At 36.2% G+C, this 11,611-nt stretch overlaps 1 long non-coding RNA gene across 2 annotated transcripts; it reads left to right on the top strand.

Annotated features, from left to right (window-relative positions):
* Positions 1–349: 349 nt before the first annotated feature.
* On the top strand, positions 350–10,598 carry LOC145689084 (uncharacterized). Of its 2 annotated transcripts, XR_014132089.1 has the most exons (4): positions 350–857; positions 5,208–5,295; positions 8,591–8,698; positions 10,423–10,598. It is a non-coding gene; the product is annotated as an uncharacterized LOC145689084 (long non-coding RNA). The 2 variants fall into 2 exon arrangements; XR_014132088.1 differs by lacking the exon at positions 5,208–5,295.
* Positions 10,599–11,611: the final 1,013 nt, after the last annotated feature.

Here is an 11,611-nt window from a genome sequence, read left to right as displayed (position 1 = left end):
TGGCTGTTCTTTAACATTGGGAGCCAGCTTATGCACCTACTTTTTTGCGATATTCTATTCCGATGCGGTTGTTTTATGGTTTCATACGTTAAATTACGTTACCAACATTAAATTCAGACAGCATTGTAGAGCGAGCGTTAGCGAATGAAGGCGGGTTAGAACCCCCCATGGCACGTTGTTTTTTATCTTCGTTACCGACAATTCACTTTCTTTTTTCACATAAATCACTTCCACTTACCTTTCCGTTTTGTATAAATCCGTTACTGCCCTAAACAAATGTGTTCGATACTCTCTTGACTACTTGAACATCACTATCAACTCATTTCTTCCCTAAATCATCCTACTTTTTGCTAGTTTTGGCCCCACCAATACTAAACAATTACCTTACGTTTTACTGCAAATGGAAATGGAACTTAAAAAATCATCCCCAATAGCAGAAGTAGTCCACGGGACGTCCCATATGACCCACAACGATCCTAAAAAATCCAGGATATAAATAGGTCATCCCAGGGAAGTCCCGCTTGGGACAGGCATGGGTCTATATGGATGGGAATCCCACGGTTGTCCCGCAGGATGGCCACTAGCAACGGGAAATAGAAATTCACAAAATTATACGTATTTCTCTCATAAGAAAAGAATATGTTTAAAAATCAGCAGAAAAGAAAATATAAACCATAAAATTTCGCCTGGTCCTCAGTGCTGTGGTGCGCGTTCGGAACCGTGATTTGTTTGTCACAATTGCATTGTGGTTTGTGGTATTGGAAGGAATACGTGAGGTTCAGCGGTGACGCAGTGGTAGATGTTAGTGGAATATTTTGTGTTCCAACAGATTTTAGTCTGCAGTATAATTGATTTCGGTAAGTGTGTGAAATGAAAATTTTAGTGATTTAAAAAAAAAAGAGTTGTTGTTATTCTAGTTGTAAAAAAAGAGATGAAATGGTGATCGTACAGCCGTAGTACTCAATGTTTAAAGTTCAACAGAGCAGGAATGCTATGAACAATGGATTAATATGGGCAGATTTACAATAGGTCGGAATCTTTTAAAATATTTTTCACTTTTTATGTTTCAAATAATTATCTAAAACCTTCTTATTCTTATTTCACACTGTTATTTCATGCTGAAAATATGGCGTTCAGTTTAAGAATAAGCACGCAAACTGATTTACCATAAAACCTGCATTGTACCTGATGTACCAAACTGATAAGCAGCCATTTAGTGTCCAGCACCAGCCTCTGGGATTTTGTTAAGATATGTGTGGTAAAGCGAAGATGAGCAAATATTGTCTAGTTATTTTTTACTAGATTTGGAGCACTAGTGTTACAAAACGCTCCTCAAAACTTATAGCTGATCGACTGAAGGGGCTTAGAAGCCCCGCAGGGCAAGTTGTTTTCTTCCTTTGAAGTGACACATGATTTGCATGGGGAAGGTTCTAGATTACTGGTCCCCGATGTGGATTAGTAGATGGGTAGATTTCTTTCTGTACTAAAGTTTGTACAATTAACTGATACAGTATTGCCGAGCAAGCGTTAGCGAGTGAAGGCGGATTAGAGCCCCGCAGGGCACGTTGTTTTCTGTTTTTATTACTGCTCAATGGGAAGGGGGACCAGTAATCTAGAACCTTGCCTTAGCACTGCAACCATTGTTTCTAACCATTTCCCAAATCTTCAGATACACCACTTACCATCTCGTTCCTAACTTGTATTCAGCCGCCTTCTGCCTTAGCAAATAGTTCCACCATAACATACTTTCCTATGTTACTTACTACCACATATGGTTTATGAAATTGAATGAAATGAAATATCTAGTTTAACGTCTCACGAATGTGCACCGAGGCTAAGGGAAACGGTGATGATCAGAAATGAATGAAATGGTGGAATGAAGAAAGAGGTAGGAGACGGTGTTTGTCCACCACAGAGTTCACTTGGCGCGAGCTGGGATCGAACCTGGGACCCCAAGCACCAGAGATAAACGCTCTACCTCTGAGCCACCGCGGCCCCATATGGTTTATGAGTTTAAACAATTATATTACCGTTTTACTATTTTACTACTAATATTTTTCGACCTATAAATTTTTCTTTTGGTAGAGCCGTCTGCTAAAGTTAACCCGCCAAGGTGTTAACGAAATTGATGAACATTGATTATTTTCAATTAAAACTGCTTTCATCATATGTTTTGTGTTTCTTTTCTGTTGTGAAGTGACTTAAGCAAACACAACAGTGTTGCACTTAAAAGCAGCGCAGCAGAATCTGCCTTTTTACAAATTTTAACCTGACGTATCTCATGCAAATTTCATCATAGTGTTGAAACTTGCAAAGACGATGCAATGAAACCGTTTAAAGGGTACGGTGGAGGCTTTTTTTTTTTTTTACGTAGCTTGAGTTACATCTCTCCACTATATTAATGTTTCAATTAAAAGTGGTTTATTTACTTTACGAAATGTAGGTCTACCTGAGCGAGCGAACGGTGTTAGAAGCCCCCCGAACATATTTGCGAATTACAACTACAAATAATAGTCGAACCCCTTCAAAACGTAACGGAGGTTGAAAGGTTAGAATTTTCAAATATCGAGACTGTGAAGCGTGATACGGGTTATCAGGCACTAGTGACGAAAGATTTTATGCGAAGAACTAAGGTCTTAATGAAATTCAATTAGGGGGTTGCTTTTTGTTTCTCCTCCAGTCTTTTACGGTAGTGATATTGATTAAAAAAAGCAGGGTTGGCTGGTTTAAACCAGCTGTTTTATTCATTCATTACTCAAAAAGATTACACTACAAAAGCAACTCCTTTTTTTTTGTGAGTTTATAAATGTTTGTTTTGTGATTTTTTGTAGTTATTATTGTTATGTAATTGCAATCAAAGAAACATTCTAAATGTTGTTTTGTTTCAATGTTTACTATTGATAAAATGCATCGAAATTCCGTACTTTGTGTGTGAGGGGGAGGGTCATACAGACCCCACGAGAGGCATTTAGTGAAATGAGAAGTATCTTCGATATCTATTTATGTATAAATGAGTCTGAGCCAAAGTGGACCCAAAAATTCGTATCTTTGTGATATGCAAATTAAATCGTTGTATTTCTTTAATTTGGACCAATATAAGTCGTTGTTAACTAACTTGAATTAAATTAGTTCTTCTGTACTCCGTAGTACTTTGAAATTGTCCATATGTAATTCAGTATAATGTTTTCACTTGTGCAACTGTTTATCTTTTTGTCCTTCTGAAATGACTCTTGAGAGCTATATTAAGAAGCATGTAAAGATCAGTACAACGTATTTTTATCAGGATTCCTTCGTGAGTGAGTCGGCAGACGTATCGCATTTGTGGCCAATTAGTCCTGGTTCCGAGTTCAAATGGAGGACAATTTCTCTCGGATGTAACTCGAGAAGCACTTTTTATTCCGCTTTAAGCTTATGTGACCCCTTCCAGCATAACCAGGCTGTTGCATAATAACATCAAGGCGAAACAAACTTATTTCTGTCCATATATGATATGAATATATAGAGCAAATAATTTTAAACAAATAAACCTGGTTTAAACCCCAAAAAACGGTTTTTTTAGTTTTTTTCAATAAAAACCATGGTTTTTGCCTTCACTGAAAAACAGTGACTTAGTTGCGTTACGAAATATAGCTGAACGAGCGAAAAGGGTGAGAAACCCCGCAGTTTTTTTTTCTTTCATTAGCACAATGGTTCACTGAGCTGCAGTACCAGTTCCGAAGTCATGGATCGAGTTGGGGGAGATACTAAATGCCATCCCAGTTAGGCAACTGCACTCTTCACGCACTTTATTGGATTTTATTCGCAAAATACGCAAACCTAATTTAATGCTAATATATTAAAATATACTAGTTTAGATTTTTTTATGACAACGATTTGTAATATAAGAAAAGATAAAAGTACTGCAGTAACTCAAATTGTAAAAGCTGAGCGAGGGTTGTATTCTGAAAAGAGGAGGAAAATAGAAAAACAATATTTGTGAAGGGTAATATTGGATGGAACAGGTTACCTCATTCTTAATCTGCACGGTGTGATTTACGTAAAAGTGGTAATTCGCAAATATAATCGAAAAATATGGATGACTATCCGAGTCATATGTTTCTTTTATTTATATGTTTAGTCAGCTTAGACAAAAGGTCTAGTGAGCTTTTGTCCTACACCGGCCAGTGAGTGATGGAAGGCGGTGTTGGATGTAAAAGTAATGGAAAGCTAGAACGTATTGTGCTTACTGTTCATAAATCCATCTTATTGCCAGGGTTGGCAGAAACCATGTTTTGTCGAAAGAAAAGAATTTGATTAAACCATATTTTTTTTTACATTGTTACTTTTTGTTCAAATTGATTTCTTTATTCATTTAGGTTACATATAACTAAGTTTGTGTAGCGTTAACATCCTTATGCAACAGGAGGTTGGTGAGCCCTTTCACAACATAAAAGGCTGTTCCGAAAGTAGACATCGATAAAAATGATGTAATGAAGATAAGTCATGCGCTTAAAATACAAGTTTTCGTAAAAAGCACCTTGTTTGGTTTGGTGCAATCAGTACCTTAGCATAATTACAATCTGATTTTTTACTAGGGAACAACAGAATTTGGGCTTCGCCCACTTCACTTTATTCTAATGCGGATAGTATTCTGTGAATCGGGATTGTGCAGTTTCAGTACAGAGCTGAGCGGTATATATATATATTTTACATCGAAAAGCTCCCGCTTTAATCGTGCCGGTGTGATTTTTCATAAGCAGATATTTTTCATACTAATTTTCCTAGGGTTATGCCCTAGGCTAAATTAGACTGATGATAATAATAAGTGAAATGGTGAAATGAAAGAAATGTAAGGAAATGGGAAAACCCCGAGGAAATCAACGCACATGGTGTTAAAATTTATTTTATTGTCACTGTATAATAGCCAGTTCGCTAAAAGCGACGTTTGTTTCTTAAAAAAGTCTGGAACTTTAAAATTAAAACTGAAAAGTCCAATTGATAAGATGTGGATGTAGCCAATAAGGTTTCGCAACTTCTAGTTCTGAAACTTAGTCGGCTATGATCCTGCCAAGTTCGGTCACCAAATACCTGGGACTAGTTCTGTTTTTTTAAAAAAAGGCTCGCTCACCTCAATAATCTGTACCGTGATTTCACTTGTGCAGTTGTCTTTCTAAAGTAACTTAAAATATTCACAAGTACGCAAGATCAATATAACACATTTCTTTCAGGTCTCCTCTGTACATGAGTCTACAGAGGGTCGAGCTAGGTCTTGGGTTCCAGGCCAGGCGGAGGACAGTTTTTCTTGGGTGAAACTGGGTAAGTGATTTGATCCCACTTTAACCATTAGGTTACATCCTTCATAAGGTCTCCGCTGTTACATAAAGATGTTAAGGACAATCTGGGCTTGGAGTGGAGGGTCTCTCAGTAGCAGTGCAACTACAGCTTAACGTGGAATCTGAGTCACATGAGCACCCATCGCGAATCCAAGTCTCCCGCATCAAAGGCGCGTACGCTAACCATACAGCAATGAGGGAGCTAAGGTCAAACGAAATTAGTTCTATTCACATGTAATCTAAATAATTAAAGCAAATCAATTTAAACCAAAAAACCTGGTTTAAACTAACAAAAAAAGTCTGGTTTTAAACTCAAAGCTGTTTCTGTTTTCAAACATGGCTTTTGCGAGCCCTGCTGAAATTTCAAGCATTGATTTTTTTCACTAATTCTAGGAAATGGAAAGAAAGAGAAAATCCGCAGATTGCATATCTTCGAGGCATTTACGAAGACGGATAAAAGAAGTGACAGATGAATTAATGTTATCTATCTGTGAGAAGACTGTATCATCAGATAGGGAAGTTAATATTGAATCAAACAATGGAACGTCCCCGATCACTGGTTACGTGTCAGCAAATGTTCGAGGTAATACTTTAGATGTGGAGGAGCCCCTATATTCTTCACAGAGGCTAACATATGATGAAAGCATATCGGGAAGTGGATTGTCTTCAGAAGAAAAGTTAGACACTATTAGAACGTTCAAGACGAATGATAACCAACGAGTAGAGGAATATAACGGAAGATCGCCGCTGGAGAATTTCCCTCTTCAAACGCTGGACGACCTCTATGAGTGTGAGAGGAGGATTGCAAATGATCCAGCATTTAGGAGACGTTTGGTATGTTTAGCTCCGTATCTGTTGAATATATTTAGTTACGAGAAGAAAATGTATGTTTTCTTACAAACGACAAATATAGGGTTGCCACCTACCGCGAAAAGCCACTGAATTTGAAGATTCTGGAAAAGTCAGGGATTTCTTTTTTAAAAAAACGGGAAATTTGAGCTTAACTGAAAACATAAGAATCACTGCAAAACCAGTTTGTTTCTGTATGACTTATTGTAAAGGAACCCATACTGTTCTTATGGGTGAGACAGATAGTATCCCCATTTCTGTTGGCTGAGCACTAAAAGAAGTAAACTATTACGTGATTAAAAGAAGAGCGGTAGTTCGGTTCTCCTATGTTATACATATAAATTATAGGTAACAGGACATGTGCGAGTCATGTACATTTGTCAAATCGAAGTATTTTAACTTACAATTGTGCAGTTTTTTACTACTCATTTTTTGTTATGCTGGTGATCACTTTTAAATGTATAAGGAACGTTTGTGGCGTAACTTGCTTGCAGTTTTAGGTCCCATGCTGTGAAGTTTTAAATTTAAATTAGAGTAGTATCAATCAGTTTTTCAGTTCTTGTTTTTGATAATCATCTTGAAATTTACGTTTTCCTTTTAGTTTAGGTTTCTTGTAATGTAAACGTGCATACAGAGGTAGACTACTGTATTTTTGTGGTGCACTAATGGTAATGTAAATTGTGCTAAGCTTCAGACTGAAAGTTGCCAAATAGAGATACATATTTATAACTTCTGTAACATTTAAAATATTCTTATGCTTCTACAATTCCTTACTTAGCTCTTCTTATCCACTATAGTATAGCTGAAGTGTGTTATTTATTTTCAAAATTCGAAAGTACCCATTTGAGTAACTTAGTGTAAAATTTTGTGAGAAAACTTGGAGTAAGGGAGTTTTGAAATCCCAAAAGAGTAGCCAGCCTCAAATATGTTTCTAATTCAGTTTTATTCAGTTTTATGTGTATGTTTAAGATGTAGCAGGCCCGTTGCCACAGGAGACTACGAAGAGCTAAGACCCTTCTAGAACATTTTTTAAAAACGTTGATCATGGTTACATATGTGCTCAGCCAATATGTTCTTAAAAAAAACCTACATACGGAAAAAAATCATCAATAAAACAGGCATTTACCATACCTACAACAGACAAATCAATCAACATTTTTCAAAAAACAAACCACAAGAGACACCAAATGAAACTAATAAATCTACACAACCAGACAACCGGCTTGAATGTGTCAGATACACCTTGAGTGCCTAAAAAATTTGCTTTATTTCTTTCTTTTTTATCTTGATTTAATTTCTTTTTTTTCTTGTCCACACCGTCGGAGACAAACATTTAGCTGAAGCCCAGTCTTCGAAAATTTTTTGTTGTGCGATAAATCTTAGTATGTATCGTGAATATAATGGTATATGTTCTCGCTATGTGTACAATATATTGAGTATTTTTTTGGTGTTTCTTAATGTCCGAGAAATATTTTTAACTGAAACATTGAAAACAACCAACTTCGATAAGAATGAAGTATGGTATAGTACACAAATATTTCTCATGTTTTGAAAAACCTCTAAACTTAGTTATAAGGTAGAATTACAAGCTACCACGTGTCTGAAATGCTTCGTGATTTTAAATAAAATTAGGATGTTTTTTTTTGAAATACACTAAAGTCCTACAAGTTATGGGATAGCGGTATAGAACCACTTCATGTGTTGCGGAAAACAAATATAAATGCACATAGCACTCGACTTCTGTTACTTGAACTTCTGTAAAAGGTCATTGACCGTGATGTTGCTTCTACGACGAAAACTATCAATGTGTGTGTTGCTCTTGATAACTGCCAATATGCCGGATAGCCATACTGATCATGATCCCAGTTGATACGAACTGATGGTAGAGCGCGTATGTGGCGGAGACTCTAGACGCCGTAGACTCAAGTTGTCAACAAGGCAGTTACAAGCTTGTGGCCTGTAATTATGTGGTGCGTGTTTATATGGCATTCTTGGATCCTCCAGTCCGATTGACCTAGAAAATATCAGCAAGCCAAAATTATTCGCGATTGATTTGCAGAGCATTCTAAACAATGAATCGGCCAACTATACTGCTAGACATAAAGTTAATAGAAACATGTACGATATCATCGTACGAACCATTTGTGCACACGTTTTACTTGCAACAATCACGTCATAATAGCCAACAACCAAGACTTTATGAAGGATTTCCACCGACTTGTCGAGTCCATGCCATTCCAAGTTGCTGCACTCGCCATGCTCGAGAAGGCATAGCACGATAGCCCTATTATCTTTGTATCCCATAACTTTTGGAACCTCATTTCACCTATTGAAATGCATGTCGAATATTTCATATTCCTTCTTGTTATCACACATATCTATTGCAGAAATTTGCCAGTTTTTCTCATTCAGCAATGTTATATTTCCAGAGACAGTGAGGCAACACGCGTCCAGCAAATTTGCTACAGATGCTGAGATCAAAAGACCAGTTCAATGCTTGCTTCGTCACGCTACGGAAAGAATGAAAAGAGAGAAACGTAAGTAACATATTGACACTTTTAGGTTTGTAAATTGCTTGCTCTTGCTTAGTCGACGTGGTGAACGGAAGCTTCAAGCAATCAATTATAATACAGAAAATTATTCTGTATTATAATGTATTGTTGATGTCGCACCAAAGACACCATTGTGCGATCCTACTTAATAGTTCAGAAAAGTCGTTGTAAAATTAATAATACACTCTCTTTGCATGTGTAACGCACCCGCGATAGGCATGGAAACCCATTTACGAAGTGGGATGTGTCGCTACTAAATACGTTTTATGACCAACGCGCGCCAGTGTAGGTGGCTATTGTAATTATTATAGTTCTGTATTTTTATCTCCATACAGGCCAGGCAGTCTTCGTTTTTAATGTTGTTTTGCCATGTCCCAAGAAATCCTACACGATATACTTTCACATAAACTATAAACATGCCAAAAGACTGCTTGGGGGCGATCGTCCTTCGGGATTCTACAGGGTGTTTACTGGAGTTGACGTCTAGACTTACAAATTTTCAAAACACCAGCCTGGATTTAAAAAAAAAAGGTCATACTATGATATTCAAGAAGCTCTAAAATGTGTTGATAAAGCTAGTTCTTCAATATTCTGATGGAAAGAATGCATAGAAACTAGTGGGTTAAAAAAAAAGGAAACACTATTGATTTTCTTTCTCGAATTACCAAGTTCTTTCAATGTTTGACCAATTCATTTTATCATCACCTACACCCAGATAATGGGACTGCCATCTTGAAGGGTCTCAAAGGAAATCTTTACATTTCTCCAGTATTAGACAATAATTTCCAGTACATTCCAATATTTCCAGTAAGAAAATCAAATACCAGTAGATTACCAGTATTTCAAGTACCAGTAGACACCCTTTTCTACACCACAGTTGATTCACATTATCTTCATTGTGTGTGTGTGTGTGTGTCCAGCGGAAATCTTGTTCTTTTTTGTACGGTTCGGGTAATTTTTGGTCATCCCATTGCAAATACTTGTATCAATATTGTATTTTGTTTATTACTTAGTTGCTCCTTTCTAACTTCTATCTCAAGGTTTGTAACGAAGTAATGCTAGTAATTTGGCTTCATATGTTCCGTTTTCCACTTTTTACATGACATCTGATACAAGAGAAAGTAAATGAATTCAATGGATAGAGTTTTTTTTCTTTCGTTGAAACAATTTTTTACTTACCTCAACGGACAGTAATGTTCAACAATGAATAAAAGAGACAAACGTCATTATCCAAAGCTCGAACTGGAATGTGTGTGTGCCTCGATTGGCCTGGACAGTTAGCTATGTTGCTTGTCTTTGCCTTTTGGCTTGATTACTGATTTAAAGGCTAACTTTATATATTCATCGCTATGCGAACTAAATCCAAACTTCGTGTGCTTTCTCTGCTTTTTAAAGTTCGTTGTTGGTTTATAATTAATACTTAGTATTATATTCACTTCTTGTCAGAAGCGCGACTGATTCGCAGCATCACATGTACTTACATATTTCTAGCGAAAAGATTTTTCAATTCAAGCAAAACAGGTCTCATTGTCTTATGACTGGATCATAATAATAAAGCGAGTAATTCCAACAAGTGTCATCTCCCTACTACTTTCCATACATCCATACGTATTTAACGTAATTATTAGATTTTTCTGTGGCTATTTTTTTATGAATATTTGCACTCACTTCGTCTTTTAACAGAATTTTTTTCCTTTTCCATTTTGTAGGGAAAAGGGATGAACAAAGCGCGATGTTGACAGGCAAATGAACACACATAAAGTGCGATGTGACTGAAGCTGAAATGAACATGCAAATGCTCACATTATAAAACCCTAGAGGTATATTTTGAAAGGGTGAAAAAATCCCTTCATGTATGATAGCTTTTGAATAAAAGATTGTACGTGTGTAACCCATTTGTTTTATTAAGCATATCTTTCTTTGCTACACAGATGCTAGATAACTACGATCCAAACGTGACGTTCGGTTATTAATGATTAATTAGGTTCATGTTTCAGAAAAGGCAGTTTTTTTCCTAGTTGAATCATGTTCTATTTTTATTTTCTTTCTATCCCTTGAGGAGAAATTTACAGCTGAACAACACTAAGTTAGTTATTATTACAAGTAATGTGGAAAAATACTATATGCAGATAACTTATATATTGTAAATAGCTACATCTTCGTTCTTATTTCGCATAGTCCCATATATGACTATGTTGAATCGTACAGATCACTTTGTCACAAGGAAGACGTCTGAAGGATTTGATTGATGATGATACAATGATTAAAGTATATGTATTCCTCAAACTCTTGGGGGGGGGGCAATTGCCCCCTCCCCTGCTTAACACGTATCCTATAATTATTTTCTCACAATATTCTTAGCATAAGTATAAATAAAGGTGTAAACAGAAGGTTATGTCTATATTGGTGTGTGTTTGGCTGTGATCTGCTGATTAGTGTTTATTCATCTGTGCGTAATATTGGAAGTTGACGGTTGGAAAACTTTGCGAACAAAGATAAAAATGTTATATTTTAATGTCTTACGAAAAACTTATACTAGTAATATTTCTATAGTAATTAAATTTATTTTATGTTATTTAAAGCCTGCTTATTATTTTCTCTTTCCTTTTTCACAAGTTTGAACTATTTCCAAGGAAATTAAATTTAACTAGTTTGCTACATATACTACGTGACTCAAACTCTGGATTCTATACGCAAACACTACAATACCTGTTCTAAATACTTTCGTGTTTACCAAGTAAATCAGTAGTATCTTCGGGCACAATTACATCCGAAGATTGATCATTTTGTCCTGTCATGGTCACTATGTGTTTGTAATCGTGTTTTTTTTTTTTTTTTTTTTTTGCCGTTGTTAAAACTCTATAAACCTAAGCATTCACCCGAGCTTTACTACGGCAA

The sequence above is a fragment of the Thermobia domestica genome, chromosome 7 (genome assembly GCF_964235325.1).
Source record: "Thermobia domestica chromosome 7, izTheDome1.hap1.1, whole genome shotgun sequence".
NCBI lineage: Eukaryota > Metazoa > Arthropoda > Insecta > Zygentoma > Lepismatidae > Thermobia > Thermobia domestica.
This window is presented reverse-complemented; position numbering and strand designations above follow the sequence as displayed.